Consider the following 25,448-nt stretch of genomic DNA (forward strand, 5'->3'; position numbering starts at 1 on the left):
TCACAAGTTCCGGTCACATATAAATATGCACCGTCAACTATGGTTAAGAATTTGATTGGAGGTTTTTGTTTCGATGGTAAAATGAATAAAAGAATAATTTAATAGAATGAATTGGGATGGAATCAGGACGATTGCTATTGAAATTGGTTAAATTAATAGGAAAACACTTTTGTTTTTTTTTTCATAATAAAATATAATGATGTTAAAATTTAAATAATAATTTAATTAAATTAGTGATGATAATTATCCTTGTGGAGGAAAAAAAGTCAGTTTTCTTCTCATTTGAAATAAAGAGAAATTATTGATATGGTGTTAGCTTACAATATATATTTTTTTAAGAAGATCACAATTTTATTTAATCGTCAAATTAATTTTTATTGACAAATTAATAATAATAATATAAAAATAATAAATATAATAAAATTAAATAAATTCAAAATATAAAACTACTTTTAAAATTGGATAACATTTTTAGAGTTTGGTTTTATATTTGTTAGTGAAAAATTTACCTATATACTTATCAAGTATATTAACCATATTTATTAATATGATTGTGTTAGTCATAAACAACATGAGAGTTCCCAAAATTTTATGGCTCAATATTTCATTACTCAATTTTCTCTGGGGTGTTATAATTATATTTTGATGGGTATGAACATTTTCATTGAGATGAAAAAAATGTAGTACATTTAGAGTATACTCCAAATTACATGGTAAATATCAACCATGATCCAACCTAGAACCATTCTCGTTAACTTTATCACTGCTGGTTGTCCACAAACAGGTTTATTAAATAACTGGATGACCAAAATAATTTTTAAAAATATGGCAGTAGCAGTGTTTCAATCATTTTTTATGGTGGAAATAGATTCAACACCATCAGAAATATGTAGGGCACTTAAATTCTTGAAATTTGATACTAATAAATTTTACAAAAATCACTGCCAGATTTTATAAAAATCTTACAAAAATTTCGATGATTTTCAAGACAAATTTACAAACTGCGCTGATTAGACTACAGCTATTGGACGTCTGGCTGATTTTTATTGTTGTTTTGGACGACAAATCCGTTCTGTGTTGTTATCTTCTGTACTGTCGAATCGTGGCAATGATAATCCTACCAAGAACCATTAACTTATCACCATTGGCTACCCGAGCGTTAAGAAAGATGTTGAAGGCATAAATCGTCGGAAGAAAATGTGTGCAAATTTTTTTCTTCCATTTTTCCATTTTCATAGTGTGATTTTCTTGGCGACCTTTTTGTTTCGTTCCCTAAACGCGTAATGCATTCCAATTTCAAAAACTAAAGCTAGCTATTGTTTGGATATTTATTCTTGGCATCATTATCTACTTTATTTAAAATTAATGATTTTATTAAATTTTTAATATGTTTGATTATATAGGAAAACAAATTGTGTTATTATCACAAAATATATATTTTTTAAACCTATGAAAATCTATTATGAAAATAGATATATTTTAAATGTGTGTGATAATTTTAATATTAAAAAGTCAATGTGATATGAAGCATATATATATATATATATATATATATATATATATATATATATATATATATGAATTGATATTGTTTCGAAAACCTAGTATGAATTGATATTGTTTCGAAAACCTAGTTATCTATGGAGTGACATAAAGTTGAACTTGTTAACATATGGTCAAATTATTTTGTTTTATTGTGTATCATTTTATCTCAAGCTCAAAATTATTGATTGTATTATTAGTTCATCTTAGTTCCAATAAATGCAAAACACCTTTATCTCTATGGAGTGAATACCCTCCTCACTTGAGAGGATTTTTACATACCCTCCTTACTTGAGAGGATTTTTATTTTTCAAACATTTTGGTGTAAATCCACATATGATTAGAAATATACCATCTATTAAGTTTTGAATGATTGAAATTTCATTCTATCTTTTTCCTAAGATTGTCTAGCTTAACACCATTGACCCCCAAGAAATTGGTAGGTTAATTATTATAGCCACACCACTCAATTATACATTCACTTTTTTGCTTCATTGTACCAAATTTCCATCTAATACGTTTTTCCAATTGGTAAGTGTTGATGTGGGTTTTATGACTTTTGTCAACAAAGGAGAAGTGACCCAGACCAAGGCTCTTTAAATAGCCCAATATGTTTGGTGTGGTTACTCTCGATGAGTTTTAAGGCTCTGTTAGCCTTTGGATGCTTCCTCTAACGAAGAAGAGAACCAGGGGAAAAACCTAGAAAACTAGCTAATGGGATATGTACACTAAAACCTAAGCTATTTTTAATATACCTAAAAGTATGGGTTAATAAATAATAAAATACAATCTACAAGCTACCTAATATAATGTATGTAGTAAATATAAACTACTAGTTATATATGTAAAGTTATCAGTTAAAGAAATACAATACATAAATCAAATTATCATTAGTGATAAAAAAAGACAATGATTTTGTGCAAATAATATTAAAACTATGATAAAAAAATGAGAAGACCATAACTTAATGTAACTCGCTCAAAAGTTGTTATATTTAATGTTGACACCTAATCATTGGGATTGGGTGAACATTTGTAAATAATGTAAATAGTGAATCATGGAAAATGAAGAGACATTTGGAGGTGAAGCCCAAGAGTCTCTCACTCCTGTATATAACCATGAGTAATCTTAATGAATAAACACAACTTGGATTGAAGAGTTACATCCTGACCTGACATGGTATCAGAGCCAGCTCCATTTTTGGCTTCCCATTCTGCCCTTGTAACTCCCTTCTGCCATTTCTATAATCTTCCATATTCTCCATTCCTATGCTCTTTGTCCTCTACATGTTTTATAATTTGGTGTACATTCACATTTTCTTTAACGCTCCCTCACCACTAGCTTACTATGCATTTGGTATTTGCGCACCCACAAACGTTGTTTAATACTCCACGTTGCTTGACATTGAAACCTCTATTGCATTTCGGTGACTGTTTACTCCCTTTGCATATGTCGTGGCCCCTCCACCATCCCGCATCCGTAGTCCCGCCTATTGGTTAAACAATCCAGAGCATGCGTTAACTGATGGAAATCATATGGGAGACTTGTTTTTTCTTGAAGAGCTGGTTACAAGACATAAGAAGATTGGATATACTTCTAGGGTAAGCGCCTGAACTTTCAGGTAACCTCGATGGTCTCGAAATGTGAATGAATCAGACACTAGGGAAAATTTGAAGAACCCTCCTAAATTTATATGTATAATAAATGGGCGAATCCCCATGATACAGAGGAAAAATGGAAGGAAATTTTATCAATAATATAATATGTATATATAATTTTTTTTTTTGCGAATCTTTCACCATATTATATTATCTTGTAAAATCAAGGTGAATATTTCACAGAATTATAAAATTTTATAAGAACTTGGCGAATCTCACTAAATAATAGATACTTTGCAAAGGGCTAACAAAACTCATAATGAGTATTTCTTGTAATCACTTCAAGCCTTGTTAAGCAATCCATAAAAAACCAAAACAAGTATATTCCTAGGTCAAAACCCTAGCAATAGAAGGGTTTTGGGTTTCCATAATACTAGTAGTAGAAGAATAAGGATGGGGTTTGTTTATTTGTGTTTTCATGTTGGTATATCATCCCGTTGAATTTATTTCTAAACAATGAATGAATTCAATAGTATTGAATAGGTAGAAACCAATTCACTTTAGCTTTAAAATACCTCATCTGGTAATTTTATTCTTTCACATTTTTTATCTTCTAACAAATAATATAAAATAAAAAGACATTGAGTAGTAAACTTGTTTTTCATAAAATAATAAAGCCTTGAGTATTAAACTTGTTTTTCATTTTCAACATATCACTCATGAATAACAAATTTGTCATGTGTTTGTTACATATTCTTGCTCCATGCCTCTATGTATTGCTTACGTAGTTTTCATTCTTGATCACTCTCTACCTCAAGTGAAGAAGAGCTAATTAGGAAAAAAAATTCCATGTAAGGGCACTCATGACAAACTAAAACATGTAAATATAGATGTTATCATGGTTGGTAGAAGTAATATTGTTATGGGACCTTCATTCTAGAGCCTAGAGGAATGTATCAAAACAAACTCATCCTCTTATTGTTTCTTTTGCATGGATCATCTCCTTGGGGTCATATGTATTCCTCTCTCTCTAATCATTCTAAACATTTTATATTTTCCAACCAACACTACATATCAATGTTGACTATGTAACTAGCTATTCAACTAAAAAATACAAAATATCTCATACATGCAATCCCTATTTATGTGTTTCTTTCCAATTAACTTTTAATGCACTCGATTATAATTCAAAAATTAAGCAAGAAAAAACCATTTTGTAAAGTGCACAAGGGATTAACTATTTCTTGTTTTATTTATACTAGGTGCATGGACTATCTATTTAAGCAATCGTTGAATAATTCATGTCAACTGGATATAGTTATGTCAGAGCTTTATGACATTGATGATAAAATTTTGATCAATTGATCTTAGTTTTAAACAAAAAGTCATATTGTAATTCCTACTAAGGAAGTGGGGAGCACTTAATAAGGAAGGATGATAGATTCTCCATCTTTATATATCAATAAGTGTCTATCTCATTAAGTGTGCAACTTTTTAACAACTAACTTAATAATCACCATTGCAACTTCACCTTTCTTTTGTGCTTCTTTCTTTCTAATTGCCCAAGGTGGACATCGAATTCACAACAGGACTAATGTGTGACCACTTAAAAAGGTATTTCCACTATTGCCTAGTAATTCAAATGCGGTATGTATGACTAATATGCAAGCATATAAAAATATATTTCAAATATATAAAAGCCAAAGAGGTTAAATCAACTAGTTGTTTCCAATATCATTGGACATTTGGCTGGTTCTATGCCAATAGGTACCAAAAACAAATCTTCCTAGATGAAACACATTAATCAATGTTACAAGTTTATTAGTCATATCATCCAAAAATATGGTCGTGTCACTTAGATATGTTCATGTGAATTTCCTAAAAAAAAAATCAAATATATATGCAATTCCAAATTAAAAAAGACTTGTATACATCCACTATACATCATTGATGCCCTGATTCACTCTATTGTTTAACCCATTTTAATATTTCCTCTCACTGCCTACTGTGCATGTAATCTTGTTAGGATTAGAGGCTTGTAAATCTTACTATTGTTGCATACAAGAAATTGTGCTTTGAGAATCTATTTCCTTGTGATATTGTGTTGAGTTGGTGGTCAAAATTATATGTATCAGTTGTATGTAAATTTTTGAGTAATGAATATATCAGATTGAAATATTTGGGAGCTTCAATGGTATGTAATTTTTTCACTATCATAAGATAACACCTACAACAACATCTATATGATGTGTTTGACAAAATTTCTAGCTAAAATATTCATTAAAAAACTCTGAAATTTGTGGTCAATTGGGAAGTTTTCTTGTTTGGAATTTTACACCTAGTTATAAGCAATCAAGTGCAAGCAAGACATTGATGATCGAAACAAGAGCATTTAATGATTTCATAAGGTTTGTATTTAAGGTAGTGAAAGCCAATCACTTTAGGGAACATGCACCTAAACTCAAAGGAGCAACTCTTCAGGGAACATGCACCTAACCACAAAGCAACTAAGAGGGTCAACGCTGTTAAAACTTCACACAACTTGATCATAACCAAAACAAATTTAGCAAGAAGACATGTCAATCACCAATGCAACAATGTAAGAACCTAAATTCAGTCATAATTTCTTAAACAAATAAAGAATGCTACATCCGTGGTGGAAAAACAATGATCAACTACTTAGCCAACCTCTTCTGAAGAAACACAGGATCACATGAAGCAACGAGCAGGTATCATCTCCATCATAATCCAAAGAGCTCAATAATGCAGTGATACCCATGAGAAAAAAACACCAACAATGAGCTATCCATGTAGATCAAGATAATCACAGAGTTACTTCATCATCAATGCAAACATATGGTGCTTGAAATCAATTGAAGAAAAGACATCAATATCATAGAAGATACCCTTATTCTCAACAAGGCACCCCTAGCATTCATTCAACTAGGTATACATTGTCACTAAAAGCCTTTATAAAACCATCAAGAACAGGTAGGTTTAAATTTTGAAGTATAACTGGAAAACAACTATGCCTCCCAATCAAAAAACGTGCTTCAAAAATAGAGTCACAAGTATATATCGTATTGCAAATTTTAACAAGACTTCTTTCTCATAAAAAAAAATCATTTATATACAACATTTCACCTTTTTCTATGGGCTGGACTTTTGAGAAAAGTTTTGTGGTTAGAATCCAAAATAAGTGTTCTCTTTCATGGTTCACCATTGGAACCTTGCATGATTCAAAGCAAGGGTTCCATCACCATTGAGATGTTATCATCAAAACCAGCATAAAAACCTCTTGAATATCATATCCTCTACACATCACCATAACAAGTAAATACTCGCGCTATAAAGCATAGAAAACCAGATTGCACAATATTATAAAATACCCCATCAATAACAACAGATGGCAAAGAATTTCAAATGATCAGTCATATTTGACAATCGTAAACAACTTAATTTCCAAATAAAGTTTTGTTCAATAGTCTTGAAGAACTAGAACCACCACAATCCAGCTACATCAATGGTGCAAATCCTTAACAAATGTGTCAAATTTTTTTTTTTTAAACATGGTATACTTGGTCATGTTACTTATATAGGTTTCCATCTAGTTTACTAGTCTCCAAAGAGCAATGCACTAGTGAGATGATGCCTACTATGCTACAACATGCTAATAATATTTTTATCCCCACATCTAATATACAGGTCAGGGTACAAAACCTAGATCTTTGAAATACTCATGCTCCAGAGCACTACGAGCAGTGATGCATCTACTGGGCTCCAGGCACATCATTTTTTGGGAGGGAACATGGTGGAAGAAAAACAAAGAAACAAACAACAAAGTTGTCAGCATTAAGAAAAATTGTTACCAGACATCCTTTGATCATATTCCAAAGAACAAAGATAATGTTTGTCCTCATCGAGAGAAGATCAATTCCTGTTGGCTTAAGACCTGGAACCACAGATGCCAAATCCCGTTGAATGAAAAAAAAGTGAAGAAAGATTTAAATCATGCATCAATATCACCATGTCTCCTGTTGTCCCTTAGGAAACCAATTTCCTAGCTGTGTAGAAATTGTGCCTAAGACATTAATAATTTATTATGCTTGTTACTTATATCTCTGTTCAATTCCTTATTTGAAGAGTCTAAAGGACTTGACCTTGAATTCTCAATATTTAGATGACTTGGAAAGTTTTAAAATGTCATGAGATGCTGAATATGAATGTGATGAGAAGAATATGTAAGGAAATTAAAGACAATATGTTGGGTTTAATAGGAACTATTCTCTGTAATCTAGAGGAAACATATGAAAAGAGGTTTTAAATATGGGAGCGCCTTTAAGGATTTTAACTTCATTTACATTAGTAAATAAAGACCAGCTGCTTCATTACCATATTTAAAAAGATGAATAAATAGAAATGACACACAATTGAGAAATAACAAAATCGTACCCAGCATGTATGGAAACTCTTGATTCTTTTATTAATCATCAATTCATTAAGTACAAAATAGTGTTGTCTCCAGGTTCTCCAAAATTCAGCCCCCCTTTTCGGGATTTTTCTCTCCCTCTTTGATTAACTATCGAATCAGTTTTAGAAATTGATTTCTCAAAATAGTTAATAAACTGCTTTCATAACAGTTATAAAACTATTTCTTGTTTGAAATTATTTGAAACTATTACATATATAAAAATTATACAGATATATATATATATATATATATATATATGTATGTATGTATGTATGTATGTATGTATGTATGTATGTATGTATGTATGTATGTATGTATGTATGTATCTATATATATATATATATATATATATATATATATATATATATATATATATATATATATATATATATATATATAGACCTTATTCTCTAAAATAAACTCTTGGCCTCAACATATACATTTTGGGTCTTTAGGTATACGCATTTAATATGCGGGCCCATATCTGTGCCTGAGGGTGAATATCGTCGTGCATCCCAACTGTTTTCACACATATGTCACTTATCAAAATTGGAAACTACTTGCGGGAGTACCTCTGGTGGTTTTGGGAAATAAGGATGAGTAATGCCGTAGTAAATATTGACCTTTGATCTTTTGATAAGTGGATTGGGAAAAACCAACCCTGGAGGCACTTCTTCACATAAATCCCATGTGGTTTGTGCTGTTGGGCTTATGTTGATTTAGAAATTTTTTATCATGAGCCATCGATTTGGAAACTCAAATGCTACTTAGATTGCCTAGAATTTTCACGGATGCTCAGTTATCCCTTCATTAAAGGTCTACCAAATTTTAGAATAGGTAAAACAGGGACCAAGCTCATTTGCCTAGATGACACTTCTGAAGAAATTCCTCTGACATTAACATCAAACCCTGAAGACAATGCAGAGGATGGTGCTCTGGTATCATTTACAATAATTTCCAACATGAATTAAAGCTTTGCCCTACAATCCACCCAATTAGAAGATCAGTCTAAATTTCCTAAATGGCTCTTACTTGATTCCCCTGGATAACAGTCTTACAATGCTAAACATCTCACCCAAAAATAGGTTTGTCCCTGAGCTAATCTGTGAGGTTAGAGACATGCCAAAATTAGCATTTTCGATGACTTGGGTTCCTTTCACAATATCAATGCCAAATCAAATCTTTTCCCATGTGAAATTTTTTCAGCTTGTCTGTAAAAAATTTCTCTTGTTGACTTTCCACTTTTCTCTTTGCTCAAAATTGAAAAGAAAAATTGAATTCCAGTGATCATACATAGTTTACAGGGTGTTTTTATGAAAACTAGTGTTTGAAAGAACTCAGAAAATATGTGAAACCGGTTTGAATTTCTAGAAATTTCCTACATTGATGTCAATTGGGGCCCTTCTACACAAAACCCAGATCGTGGATTTTTAAAATTTGGCTTCGATTTCCAAGAGTAAGCAATCTAAATTCACCTACTAAGCCACCTGCGAAAATTGGTTTACATAGTGATTTCTTTCTTCTGTTCACTGGCTTCATATGATCTTTCATATTAAATTTTCCATTAATGCAATTATCTATAATAGATGCTTCCATGTATGTCCTACTTGACTGCTTGACGTCAGTTGCATTGTTCGAGAAGGAAACTGGATTCACAAAACAGTGCAAGTCCAAAGCATGCGTATTGGGCAAACATGTTTTCGCTACACATGTCATCCAAATACCTTGTATGACATCCAATATTGTTATCTATAGAAGCATTAGCACTTCTTGAAGGATCTGAACTTCCACTCCCATCATAGTCTTGTTCCGGACAAGAATGAGCCCAATGATTCCACTCTTCAGCTAGTGGTGACTGTGTAAATAAGGACCTCCTGTAGACCGCCATTATGTCAACTAGATCACCTTCAGATCGAGTAGATCCTACTGTTGGCTCTATCCTATCGTCTATAAAGCTATCTGATTCTAATTCTCCTTCAATGTTATTATCACATTCATCATTATCATCTGTAAACAAGTCATCATCTGAAGAAACCTCTTCTTCCTCATCAATGATTAGTTGGGCAGAGATATTTGAATATCTTTTTCTGTTTCAGTAGTCTGTAAATGCCAATATTCACTACAACTATTGCTTATTTGAGTGACCAATTCTTTGTAGTTAAACTTTTCATTTTAAAGTTGTTCGACTTCACTATTTCTGGTGAAACATCAGAAGAAATAACAAAATGATTCTCTCTTGTCTTTGACATTTTAGCTGTGCCAAAATGAGCTACAACATCTCCCATATGTATTTCAAATGGAAATAAAACTTGAATGTCCACTAGGTTCAATAGAAAAAAAGTAAATGTTATTGATGGGATGATCTATGCAAGAATAATCATAGAGCTAATTAAGATCAATGATGCTTGGCCCAATCAAGATCCCTGCCAAGTGTTCTGCAAAAGTTATGCAATACAATGGATCACCAACTTCTGTCTCTTCAAGCCCATAACTTCACGCCAACTTCCCTCACTTTTAAAGATCTTGCAGTTTCACCTTGTATAAGGCCCAAAACATGACACATGGTCTTAACCATTAATCCTATCAAGAAGCCCTCTTCTAACCTTCTCTAACAGGGGACTAGAAATTAATTTAGGAAATCATCATTTAATGTAGTGAAAAAATTCCATTATTTGCATTCAAAAGGGAGAAAATGCAACTCACAGATGCATCAAACATGGAAAATAATACTGGGAGCAACAGACTTGTCTGAAGTTCAAATGAACTAGAATCCCAGCAAGCCCCTCATAGTCATTTCTTTATGTATGGAAAAATTTACTAGTAGAATAGTATTTCATTTGTCACTTGGAATAGGCATTGAAAGTCAAGTGGATGGATAAGCTCTTCTGGGACTCCTGGGCTACACCTCTTTGAAAATCGGTAAGGTGGGACCTCCTGGAGAAGTTTTAAGTTAGTAAGACTTTTTTTTGTTTGGCTAGTGTACTAAGGGCTATCTACCATTATTGAACTATTTTTTAAGATCCTTTAAAGTTTCAGGTATAAAGGAAAAAGAAACGGCTACTCTTTTCCAGCATACTAGAAAACAACCAAAATAAGAGCAATCTTTGACTCTCCAAAAACACCAAAAAACTCATTAACAAAATTCCTACACCTTTGTCTAACTGCAAACACAACTGATGTCAATTGGGTCTAGATTCTATGATTCCTATAGGGCGTGGTCAGCGAGAATTAATTATTAGGGACAGACAGACCCGCAAGACATCAGTAGCTACAGATACTATTCTTAATCAAAAGAGTCAAAATGTAATCTGTGTCTATGTAGCAATTGGTCAAAGAGCTTCTTCCGTGGCTTAGGTAGTTAATACATTCCAAGAACGTGGCGCAATGGCATATACCATTGTGGTAGCGGAAACTGTGGATTCTCCCGCTACATTACAATATCTCGCCCCTTATACAGGAGCAACTTTGGCTGAATACTTCATGTATAAAAAACAACACACATCAATCATTTATGATGATCTCTCCAAACAGGCACAAGCTTATTGACAAATGTCTCTTCTATTAAGAAGACCACCTGGCCGAGAAGCTTATCCGGGAGATCTCCACTAGTTAGGTGGAATGATTGTTATCCTCCCTAAAATGGTTCTATTCCCACCAATGACATGTTGATATGGCCTTTGGCACTGAGGAATTTGCTTAGGCTTGGGTGCCATCCTCAGAATGAGGCAAAGTTCCTTGGGTTTTCTCGGGATATATTTTACAAAAAGAATTTTAGTCAATTTGGTCTAGCCGAGGCAATTGAGGAGGAATGTTATCCCTCCACACCTAGGACCAATTCTCACAAGTGAAATGTTGACCTCTTAATGAATGTATTGTTGATTACCTCGAGCCCCAAAGAATTTGGGTTTACCTTGGATACCATCCTAAAATAGAGCACCTGATGCAGGCTTAAGAGATAAGAATAGATGGATTTTCATTTAATTTTGAATGGATGAAACGTGCAAAAATCATCAATGTTCATGGAATATACTGTGGAGATAGTGCAAGGATCTCTCCACTGAATTTTAAAATAAATAAAAGCACAGTTGGCACGAAAAGTAGCTTTGTTAAAAGGAATAAAGCTAAACTGAGAGGGTTTTGTTTGAATGGTATGACCTGAAGATCTATCTATATGCTACCCATCAATGGAGAAAGGCTAAATATGAGACAATGTCAAGTGTGCATTATAAATATAATAATCCAAAACACAAGATTCATATTATAGGGAATGGTGTCCCCTCCCCCCTTCCTTGTTTGGTTATCCCGTTGATCCCTTATCACTGGAATCTCCCTCGACAGCTTGAACCCATGCACCAAGCCCTGCATGTGCTAACCCTAGGCCTCAACAAAAAAAATGAAAAAGGTATGAAGCAACATCCTGCTCAACTTCTGGATTAAATCTGTGCAGCTTATGCCTAGATCTAAACATGCATCTGATAATGAGGAAGGAATAAGGCGCCAATGGGGAGGCATAGGTAATGGGAATACACCTATAATAGGATTTTTGAAGATCATGCTAATACGTCACCCTTTTGAGACACTGTTGACTCTGCTCATAACATAAAATATATTGCATAAATTCCAATGTAATTTTAAAATAAAAACACAACTGATTATTCAATTAAATACTACCCATGTATAGAGTAAAACAATAAAGTCTAGGAAGAAATTTACAGGTTAATCTGAGACTTTGAGACTTTGGTAAGTTGTATTACCACAGCTGGACCTTATTTGAGACTTTGGGGGCCTTATTTGAGACTTTGGTAAGTTGTATTACCACAGCTAGATGTAGCTGTGATTTACACTATTGCGTGGAGGATATATGGACCCTTTGGGACTAGTTAACATAAGGAAAAAGTGTCAAGAAATTGTGTGTATCAGTTAGGAGCCCTGGACGACTTTCACTGCCTACTGTGCATGTAATGTTGGTAGGATGGAGGCTTGTAAATCTTGCTTCTGTCAAATACAAGAAACTGTGCTTCCAGAATCTATTTCCTTGTAATATTGTGTTGAGTTGGTGGTCAAAATTATATGTATCACCTGTATGTAAGTTTCTAAGTAATGAATATATCAGATTGAACAGTTTTGGGATTTCAATGATATGCTATTTATTCACTATCATAAGATAACACCTACAACAACATCTATATGATGCGTTTGAAAAAATTTCTAGCTAAAATATTCACTGAAAAGCTCAGAAACTTTTGGTCAATTGGGAAGTTTCCTTGTTTGGAATTTTACACCTAGTTATAAGAAATCAAGTGCAAGAAAGACATTGATGATCGAAACAAGAGCATTCAATGATTGCATAAGGTTTGTATTTAAGGTATCGAAACCAAATCACTTTAGGGAACATGCACCTAAACTCAAAGGAGAAATTCTTTAGGGAACATGCACCTAACCACAAAGAAACTAAGAGGGTCAACACTGTTAAAACTTCACACAACTTGATCATAACCAAAACAACTTTAGCAAGAAGACATGTCAATGACCAATGAAACAATGTAAGAACCTAAATTCAGGGATAATTTCTTACACAAACAAGAGAATGCTACATCCAAAATGGAAAATCAATGATCAACTACTTAGCCAACCTCTTCTGAAAAAGCATAGGATCACATGAAGCAACGCGTAGGGATCATCTCCATCATTAATCCAAAGAGCTCAATAATGCAGTGATACCCATGAGAAAACAACACCAACAATGAGCTATCCATGTAGATCAAGATAATCACAGAGTTACTTCATCATCAATGCAAACATATGGTGCATGAAATCCATTGAAGAAAAGACATCAATATCATAGAAGATACCCTTATTCTCAACAAGGCACCCCTAGCATTCATTCAACAAGGAATACAATGTCACTAAAAGCCTTTGTAAAACCATCAAGAATAAGTAGGTTTAAATTTTGAAATATAACTGGAAAAAAACTATGCCTCCCAAGCAAAAAACGTGCTTCAAAAACAGAGTCACTAATATATATCATATTGCAAATTTTAACAAGAATTATTGCTCAGAAACAAACATCATTTATATACAAAATTTCACCTTTTTCTATGGGCTAGACTTTTGAGAAATGTTTCATGGTTAGAATCCAAAATAAGTGTTCTCTTTCATTGTTCACCATTGGAACCATGCATGATTCAAAGCAAGGCTTCCATCACCATTGAGATGTTATCATCAAAACTAGCATAAAAACCTCTTGAATATCATATCCTCTACACATCACCATAACAAGTAAATACTCACGCTATAAAGCATAGAAAACCAAATTGCACAATATTATAAAATACCCCATCAGTAACAATAGATGGCAAAGAATTTCAAATGATCAGTCATATTTTACAATCGTAAACAACTTAATTGCAAAATAAAGTTTTGTTCAATAGCCTTGAACAACTCTAAAAACCACAATCCAACTACACCATTGGTGTAAATCCTTAACAAATGAGGCAAAATATTTTTTTTCTAAACATGGTATACTTGATCATGTTACTTATACAGGTTTCCATCTATTTACCAGTCTCCAAAGAGCAACTCACTAGTGAGATGATGCAAGCTATGCTACAATAGGCCAATAAACTTTTTATCCCCACAGCTAATATACAGGTCAGGGTCCAGAACCTAGATCTTTGAAATACTCGTGCTCCTGAGCACTACGAGTAGTGATGCATCTACTAGGCTCCAGGCACAACATTTTCTATGAGGAACATCATGGTAGAAAAACAAAGAAACAAGCAACAAAGTTGTCAACATTAAGAAAAATTGTTACCTGACATCCTTTGATCATATTCCAAATAACAAAGATAATGTTTGTCCTCACCAAGAGAAGATCAATTCTTTCTAGCTCAAGACTTGAAACCACAGTTGCCAAATGCTGTTGAATGCAAAACGAGTGAAGAAGGTCTTAAATCATGCATCAATATCACCATGCCTCCCATATGTATTTCAAATGGAAATAAAACTTGAATGTCCAATGAGTTCAATAGAAAAAAAGTAAATATTATTGATGGGATGATCTATGCAAGAATAATCGTAGAGCTAATTAAGATCAATGATGCTTGGCCAAATTAAGATCCCTGCTGAGTGTTGTGCAAAAGTTATGCAATACAATGGAACCCCAACTTCCCTCTCTTCAAGCCCATAACTTCACCCCAACTTCCCTCACTTCTAAAGATCTTGCAGTTTCACCGTGTATAAGGCCCAAAACATGACACATAGTCTTAATCATTAATCCTATCAAGAAGCCCTCTTCTAACCTCCTCTAATAGGGGACTCGAAATTAATTTAGGAAATCATCATTTAATGTAGTGCAAAAATTCCATTATTTGCATTCAAAAGGGAGAAAATGCAACTCACAGATGCATCAAACATGGAAAATAATACTAGGAGAAACAGACTTGTGTGAAGTTCAAATGAACTAGAATCCCAACAAGCCCCTCATAGTCATTGCTCTATTTATGGAACAATTTACTAGTAGAATAGTATTTCATTTGTCACTTGGAATAGGCATTGAAATTCAAGTGGATGGATAAGCTCTTCTGGGACTCTTGGACTACACCATTTTGAAAATCGGTAAGGTGGGACCTCCTGGAGAAGTTTTAAGTTAGTAAGACTTTTTTTTTTGGCTAGCGTACTAAGGGCCATCTACCATTATTGAACTATTTTTTAAGATCCTTTAAAGTTTCAAGTAAAAAGGAAAAAGAAACAACTACTCTTTTCCAGCATACTAGAAAACAACCAAAATAAGAGCAAAATTAGACTGTCCAAAGACACCAAAAAACTCATTTGCAAAATTTGTACACCTTTGTATAACTGCAAACACATCTGATGTCAATTGGGTCTAGCTCCACCAGTTAGGTGGAATGATTGTTATCCTCCCTACAATGGTTCTATTCCCGCCAGTGACATGTTGATATGGCCTTTGGCCCTAAGGAATTTTCTTAACCCTCTGTGCCATCCTTAAAATGAGGAAAATTTCCCTGGGTTTTCTCGAGATATATTTTGCAAAAATCATTTTGGTCAATTGGGTCTAGCCTAGGAAATTAAGGAGGAATTTTATCCCTCCACACCTAGGACCAATTCTCACAACTGACATGTTGACCTCTTATTGAAGGTATTATTGATTGCCTCGAGCCCCAAATAATTTCGGTTTACTCTGGGTACAAACCTCAGAATAAGAGGAAGTGCGAGGATATATATTCCAAAAAAAAAAAAATGTAAATTGGGGCTAGGCTAGGTTGTTGTAAGGAGTGTTAACCTTCCAACCCAAGAGCAACTCCCACAAGTGACACGTTCATCTCTTGATGACCATATTGTTGTCACAATATTTACTCTTGTGTTAACAAAGTCTCAAACTTATGGAGAATCAGGTTTTCCCTCACCTCATGGGGTTTCAAGCTCCTACTTTTCATATAAGCATAAATTTTCTCTTTTATACGTTTTCTAGTTTTTTATTTCAATTTCTTGCTGGGTTTTATAATTTTTCCCTGATTTTCTTTTCTCATGCCCTTCTTGATTTATTGTTAAGTACAACTTTTGCAACACTTGTGCAAAATATTTTATGATGTATATTAATGAATTTTAGTTGTACCTTGTCAAATACAAGGCAAAAGATCTTGGAACATTTATGAATTCTACATTAAGAAAACTATAAGAAAGTCTCATTGTTGCGAACTTTTCTACATAGCTCAAGGTGTCTACTATAGTTGTAATATCATTGCTTTCCAATTTTTGATAAATGGAAAAAATCAATGCCCTATTTTGTAAATCTACATCAGTCTAAAAAAATCAAAACATTAAAATAAACTCATTTCTAATAGACCTGGCATGTTTCCAATGGAGAAATTAGGGCCAACTTCTCTTCATATTTAATAGGAAAAGTATTTATATGCCTGTCTAAGGTGAATTTTATGGCTTCTTCAGCGAAACAATACAACATATTGATGATTCGGCCTTGTTGTAGATTCCTGACTCTTGTGCGTATTTGATCTTGCTCTAGATTAGTCTTTCAAGATATTTATGACAACACTCTGTACCTAAAGTCTGGAAGGTGAATATTATGCAAGGCTACTTGCATTACAACTAGAATGGAGCAACATTTCTTGGTTTAAGCCTATTTTCTTCCCAAGATATGTTTCAAACGACACTTATAACAGCATCACACTTTATTCCAGTAGAGAGGCCCCATGAACAGTACTTTGTGACAGCTTTGTGAAAGTGAATTTGAAGGTGACATTGGCATGAGAAAAATCACTTATATTCGTTAAATTTACCAACAATATTCCCTAATCTTATATAGCATCTCAACCCTCCACATGAGCACCAAGTGATCTACTTTCAAATGATGACTATGTAGTGGTTTGAGAATTGGATTATGGCAACACTTTGGAAACTCTTTTAAGGAGATAGAAACAACTACTAACAACACTAAGGAAGCCATATGTATACCTCACTTCAGGACCTTCTCTAAGAAATTTTTGTAATTATACTTCGACCAACATAAAAGGTATCATGCCAACATTTTAAGAAATACTAGTTATGGGCTTGGATCTATTGACAATGGAAAAAAAAGCGCCTATTTATGAGTAGTTGTAGCAATCCACTTGGAATAATATATATTGTGTAAGGATGATCTCATTTTAAGAAACACTCATGTAGCAACCAAAATTTGTTCCACTTTGATAGGTGTTATTCACATCATTTTGAAAAATGTTCTTGGAGTAGACAAGATTTGGTGGCTAGAGAACAAAAACTAATCAAAGAAAAATGTTCTTGGACTAGAGTGTGTGAGAGAGAAAGGGATCAAATTGAAATAGAATCCAAATTGAAGTAGAATATTCTCTACATGGCGATCTAACTGCCTTTCTGCATGATTTTAACTCACCCATCACCTCCCTCACCCCATTGATACTCTTCCTTTCTCTAAGATAAACAAACTTAATTGCATGCTAGAAGTATGAAATCTGCTCAAAATACCTCATGTGGAGTTTACCTCTTCTCACATTGTTGTTTTTATCTTGCATGTGTTAACCATGGTCTAAGTCGATTTTACAATGACAGTATCATTCTATGCATGCTCTAAACAAATTGGAAGTAAACTGAAACAACCTCTATTACAGCGCAACCTTTCTAAAGTATCGACTTCTTTCTAGTTATGATCACAGACCTGTTGGCAATTACATACTTTGATTTCCAATAATAATTACAACCATAGGCTGGAAGTAGGCTCTTCTAAAGTACATCCCTCCCTCGTAATTGTTGTTTTCCTTCAATAACTAGAGAAATCTGCTGATAAACATCTTGATTAGAGGGTAGAGCACTAGTCCTCCATGGATGTCACTCATTTCCCTTTTTAATAAAGTGAATAGATGCATAAGATAAACAACGAAATATTGTGGGAAGACAGGTTGCACTCATGCTGATTTTACTTGAGTAGGAGCGTGAACTCCAATATTATGATACATGCAATCTACTTAACAGAAGCCTCCAACATTAGGATATACATGTAATGAAATATATGTGGGAGATTCTTGATTGAATTAGAATGGTAGCTCGAGTTGAGAACAACATGAGGTAAATGTGTAAAACTAGCAAGAAATCTATTCTAGATATAGTGTTCCACCCTAGCCTAGGAATGGCATTTTTAAGGGTTCACATGTGTGCATAAAAATCACCTGACCTCCTCGCGCTCCACTATCTGAGCATATCTTCCATGAGGTCAAGTAGTAGGGGGAATTAGCTCTAGGGGAAATTATAATTCCCCCCTACAGAACTCAGCTAAAGTTGTAGAGGTATAAAGTCATAGGTAAGCACTATCCATAGCAACATATCGCAAGGTTCCATAGGGATTTTGAGTCGTCATTTTTGAGTGAGATGTGTGTCCAATCATTTCTTTGCAATTCTTCAATCTAGCTTTTATAGTACTTGAACCATTGAATCTAGCTTCATCAAATATCCCTAACCCTAACCCTAACCCTAATGCACCTAGTGGATATCACCATCATGTGTGGATAACACTGCTTCAAATTCAAGACCGAGTAGGGTAGACTGAACGCATGAACTCATACACGCAACACACTTAGAAAACTGCACCATTAACAAAATAGACATTCATGCATGCCCTCCCGCGGATGGGTAACTGTGCCTTCCTAATTGAAGAAAATACATTCATACATGCACCTCATCGATTGATCCTACTAAACTACTACACCTCCATTAGAGGATCTCGTATGGGACCTCTACTAAACATCAACTTTCCTTTGCACAAGTTGGAATTTATTTGTTGAAGGAAGATGTTGTTTCTGAAGGAGAACAACTACCGAGAAATAAGTAAAATATAAGACTACCTCCACTCTTGTATAAGATAATGGTAAAACTATTGTCAATTTAAGAAATAGTGTTAAGAAATTTTCTCTTTGTATATTCAAAAGGCCAAAAATGAAAAAGGATAATTGTAATTCTCTTTCACCTGAAGAAATAAAGAATATAGAACTGATTTCAAAGTGTTACAATTATGTGGGTAGTATATTATATCATATGTGGGTACATGGAGCAGTTAAAAATTAGTCTACTGCCATAGACTGAAATGGATTGCAACCCTATTACAAGGCCTATGGTACTAAGTGCAACATCTAGTTTAATCACAGTAATATTCATTGGCTTGTAGCAATCTTCTTCTGGAAAGAAACTAAAAGAGATTTATTATACTTTTAATTTCAAATGCTTGTTAAAGGATCAAGTGGTGGCCGCATAGAACAACTCAAACTAGGTGATCTCATAACAAAATAATTTAGTATTTCCAAGACAAAATAACGTTGTTGATGTATCTCTGAATTCCATGAAAACAGAACAATTTGATGTATTGAAATGGTATTAGGAGTTTAGTAAAGAGGATCAAATTAAGTGATGTTATGGACATACCATTGTATCCATTAGCGCTTCGAGCGAAGAGACTCGACAAAACCAAGAACATTGAGTGCCCTCCAAGAATTGGTCGTCCAAGACAATGTAGTCCTTGTGGTTTGTAGAGAGTCTTCTCGCCCTAACAATGGGCTCTTCAAACCAACTCTGCACAAGGTCATTACAAATGTAAAAAATCAGCAAGACACAAATTTGGTAGTAAATATGACCAAAATAAGAACTAGTGCAAACAATTTTCACAATCTTGCTTTTGAAACCAAAATTATAATCTCCTTGGCATTATGATCAGCTGTCACTGTTCTTCCCAGGTCAGTGAATGCAACTCTACCTTGATAAAGTGCAATTGCATAAAAGGAATGTCTATCTCATGCCAATAGGTCTCCTACGATGAATGCGCAAGAACCTAGTACATAGACTATTTTTCTCTTCTCTTAGCTACCCAGGGCTTATTTCCCTTTCTAAATATCAATAATTATTTTCCAAGAAAACATAAAATAAGAATAATATTTTACTATATTCTAAAAGGTGAAGATGCTGAAATCATGCCACAAAGTGAAAGGAAATCAAATATCTTTCCTCAAACCACCAAATATATAAAGAAAACAACAATAATTATAAAAATAAAACTAGATCTATCGATATATGCATGAAATGAGTCAAGCAACTAAAAATATCTTACCAAAACAAACCAACAATTTCAAACTTGACAAAATCCTCTAACAAGTAGCAAACAAACCACTAAAATTTCCTAAGATATCAGAGCTAGACATCAACGCAATTTCATGTACTTGAATAAGCCCATTGTGTCTTAGCGTTAGACTTCTTAAATTAGTTATTTATCATTTAATACTAGGACACTATCTATGTGAAAAGAAATAGGTCACAGCTTCATCAAATCCGACTTCATTTCCAATCAAAGATCAAATCCAAAGGATACTAACTCGTTACTCTAGGATGGTGCTAAAGTTAAATACACAAAATAACAAAAAATAAAGATATGATAAAAAGTAGACCTACAAGATTGTATTGGTCAAGTGTGACAAGGACACCAATAACTGAGACTAGAGATATTTATAGAATGTGGTAGTTACTAGTGTGTTTCTATTGTGCGATTAGTGGTATGGTGGAGAGACCTACCAAGAAGGGATGTTGCTCTCAAGAAAGTATAGTAGGGAGATCCATAGAGCATTTATGTAAGAGGAAGATGAGAAGTGTTTTCTTCAAGTTGGGTTATGTTATGGTAGAATTTTGTTGGTGATAAGTGGTAACAAAACACTTACATCAATAGGTAAAAAGTAAATTCGGGGCATGAGTTGGACTGACTCATGTTATCTCATCCCTTAATGGTCCTAAGGACATGTGGGGACCCAAACAAATTAGTACTTGAAAGACTTGAAAACATGGTTGACAAATGGAAGACAAGAAATGGCTAACAAATGACTTGAAACTCTTGCTAAATTTGTTATTTATCATTTAATAATAGTCATATACTATCTATGTGAAAAGAAATAGGTCCCAACCTCACCAAATCTAGCGTTATTTCCTGTCACAGATAAGAAACAAATAATGTAATGATTAAATATGAAACATCAGTCTTAAAATAACATGCATCAAAGTAATGTTGCTGCAATGTTACAATGAAAAATACAAATATAGAACCTATTTTTACCTGAATTTGACATATGGTAATCTTGCATGATCAATGGAACATGTATACCAAAATAAGAGTCCTAGGGTATTTCAATTTCCCAGTTCTCATCTTGGTCCTCATTTTCTAAATTGTGTACATGATCTTCTCTAAATGAACAATCATTATGAGCCTCCAAAACATTATGTTCTATATCATGTTCATAAGAGAGATTTTTTATATTGTTTTATCCCCTTCTGTCACAATCTGATAGCCAAAGAGTTAGCGCTCTTTCATATGGAAAATTGTCAATGTCATACTTTGTTACATATAATATTAAACATGTATCCACATGTTTATCAAGCTTGTTCCTCAACTTTGACTTCAAGAATGATAATGCACTAAACATTCTCTCATCCTCCACTGATCCCAAAATCATGCTTTGACACAAATCTGCTAATTTGAAATATTTTGATATGTTTTCTTGCAGGTATTGGCTAGCACTTAAAGTAGTCCATAATCTTGTTATAGCACCATTTTCATTAGGATTCTCCAAAAAAGGATATTGCTTCCACATTGTTTCAGCAAAGCGTCCACCTTGTTGATACAATTTTGATGAATCTAAAATACCTTCAATTTCTTCTTCATGTATCGAGACTTTCTTGCAAAAATGGTCTACTAAATATTTTAATATTTTTTGAAAATCGGCTTTTAAAGTTCTTGGACATTGAAAATTGTTCCAATATTGAGGGTATACCACACACATGGCCTCCAACAATTCATCTCGAGGAAACCGTTCTCTAATCTCTATTGATAGTGATCTTGCAATTTCTATCAAATTTTGTCACACTAAAATCACAATATTATCAAATTGGTCTCTTGACACAGGGAAATCTTTGGTGTTTCATCCTGTCTTACTAATATAATGAAAGGGAACCATATAGCCATGCACTGCGATACATAGTATCCCTTTTTCATCAAACGTAAAAAAATTTTCAGTATTTTCTATATTGATGATCTCAGTCCAACTTTTAAACTTTGGACCAGTAAAAGAGTTTGGCATCATATAAAAATTATCCAATGCAAGACATGTTGACTTTCTCACTTTTGTGTATTCCGCAATATACATTGTGCGATTGTCAGACATTTTCATGAGGACATTCATTTCATGTAGCATAGGAAGAATTTTAGCCAATGTCAATATTGTCTCTATATTAGTTAGTCAAGAAAGAAGATCTTGAGCTTTGTCTACATTGTAGCGATTTTCATACATCAACCCTACCAAAGATTTGAACTCACTAAATAGTCTTTGAGCTGGTCCATTTAATGAGATCCATCTTGTATCAACATCTTTCTGTAGTTTTTTTCCATCCGTAATACCATATGAAAATTGTTGAAACTCTAAATATCATTTGGGACTACGAGAAAAGTGTGCATGAGTCTCACGTACAAGATCTTCAACTTTTGAAACTGATGGACACTTGCTTACTATTTTAAATGTGAGATTCATCCTATGAGCCATACAATGAATATTAAGCATATATGGTGAAGTTGATGGTTGTAGCCTAACACAAAGGCCATTCCTTTGTCCTTGCATTACCGATGCTCCATCTGATCCAACACATACCAACTTTTTTGCAATCATTAAATGATCCATACCACTTTCCTTCAAACCATTAAGAACAAGTTCATATATATTTTTAATTATAGAAGTCTCTCTCATCTTTTTAATGCCAAGTAGATATGAATGCCTAATATGGTCATTAACCATATAAATGCTCATGAAAATCCATGAATTATTATCTATAGATGTAACCTCATCCAAAGACAATGCCAAAAACCTAGCATTTGCAATCTTCTCTTTCAAATCATCTTTTTCTACTTGAGCTAGATATCCTGTCCATCCCCAACTACTAGTTACAGACCAATGAGAAGATGGAAAGTTTGGCACTTGAAGAAAATATAGCAACTTCATGTGATCTGGATAATCTATGATAGGACAACCTTTAGATAAGATGTGAAATACAGTGCTCAATTGTATCGTTTTGGATAAAAAACTTCTTTCCGTCGTCTTTTCAAATAGAGATATGATGGTTCCTCTGCTTGCCTCAAGTTTCCTCTTACTTATTAAATACTTTTTATATCCTTCTGCATATTCCACATGTCGACATTCCTCAGAAGATTTCCATCTAACAATAGATTTCTCTTTACCAGTTACAATTTTATTTTCATACACCTTTCCTGCATGCTTTTGTACTCTATCTAGCTTCATCTGAAATTTCACTACCTTTTGAGTTTTCCAACTACATGCAATACATCTAACTTGTCAGAAAACATTGTTCTCATTTCTAGGAGGTATTTCTTCAATAAATGGAAAACTTGAGACCCAATTTTCTTTGAATCGTCTCCCTATGGTCCACTGACCTCTTTTCCTTTTTCGCGAATGGATTGTGTCCCCTTCCAATGAAAATTCTTTAACATTTTAATTACTAATTTCTATTGAAACTACATTTATCTCACCCTGATCACTTGAGGGACATATTATTCCATCCATCGTATGGATATCAAATGCATTTCCACAAGAGTTAACTTCTCTCTCAATAACAGATTATTCAAAGGAGCTTGAATCATGAAGAGAATGTGTATTTTTGGATGGAGCCTTTTGAAAGTATGATAATACATCCATTTGCCTTGATGGTTTCTGTTATGAAACCAGCTCAAGAAAAGATAGAAAAGATAGATCAACGCCTTAGAATTCAGCCTCTTCGAGGGGGCAACCTCCTTTACATTACATAAATGAACAATTCTTGGATGATTCAAATGAGAAAACCTCCTTTCTATATATAGGAGTCTAAGGAGTCACAATATAATCCAGCTAACCTAACAATAATAATATAAAGCCACAAAAATAACAATAGAGGGATTCTATGGGGCACAATAATAACAATATGGGGGCAATAGGGCCACAACAATATTAAGGAGGGGTATAACTACAATAGTAATGGGGTAATCACTAGTATTATAGGGACCCAACATGCCCCTCTCCTTCAAAAAAGTGTTGTCCTCAACGCTTGAGTAGTTCTGGATACTTCTGCATAAAATTTTCATCCTCCCATGTGGAATCTTCAGCGGATAAGTTCTTCCACTTGATAAGATACTCTGAAATTGATCGATTTCGTAGCTGTCGAATTCTTGTTTCTGTGACTGCTTCCGTTCCAATATAATTTTTCCTTCCTCGTCAAGTTTTGGCAATATTGTTTGAACTGGGAGCTTTTCGCCTATAACCTTCTTTAAACATGAAACATGGAAAACTGGGTGCAATCGAGAAGCTGCAGGAAGCTCCAATTTGTATGCCATAGTACCAATCTTTTGCAACACCTTGTACGGACCATAATACTTTGGTGATAATTTATTATCCTTCTTAGCTTGCTTGAGGGACATTTGCTTATATGGTTGTAGTCGTAGGAATACCCAATCACCTACATCAAAACTTCTTTCACTGCGATGTTGATCTGCCTGTTGTTTCATTCTATTCTGTGCCAACACGAGGTTATCCTTTAAGAGTTGGAGGACTTGTTTTTGATGTTCAATGTGATGTTCCACTGCCTGAACCTTAGAATTTTCTCTTAAATATGATGTGATGGATGGTGGTTGATACCCATAAAGTGCCATAAATGGGGTCATTTTTGTTGCTGTATGGAAGGAAGTGTTATACCACCATTCAGCCAGAGGCAACCATTTGACCCATTGTGTCTGTTTATCAGATACAAAGCAACGAAGATATCCTTCCAAACATTTGTTTACTATCTCAGTTTGCCCATCAGATTGAGGATGATAAGATGAGCTATGAGCTAACTGAGTACCAAGACAAGAAAATAATTCTGTCCAAAAATTTCCAGTGAAAATGGGATCTCTGTCACTTACAATAATCTTTGGGTTTCCATGTAGCTTTTGAATTGTTTCCATAAATGCAGTAGAAACTGTACTGGCTTTAAATGGATGTGATAATGCACAAAAGTGTGCATACTTGGTAAGTCTGTCAACTACCACCATGATGACACTCTTTCCCTCAGACTTGGGTAAACCTGTGATAAAATCCATTGAAACCTCCTCCCAACGTTGGCTTGGAATGGATAAAGGTTGTAATAGACCCGGTGTCTTAATTGTTTCAACTTTATTTTGTTGGCAAACCAAACATTCCGCCACAAACTTTTGAATATCTGATTTAAGGCCATCCCAAAAAAAT

The sequence above is a fragment of the Pinus tabuliformis genome, chromosome 7 (genome assembly GCF_031772625.1).
Source record: "Pinus tabuliformis cultivar Carrire ecotype Pingquan chromosome 7, CPIR1, whole genome shotgun sequence".
Classification (NCBI taxonomy): domain Eukaryota; kingdom Viridiplantae; phylum Streptophyta; class Pinopsida; order Pinales; family Pinaceae; genus Pinus; species Pinus tabuliformis.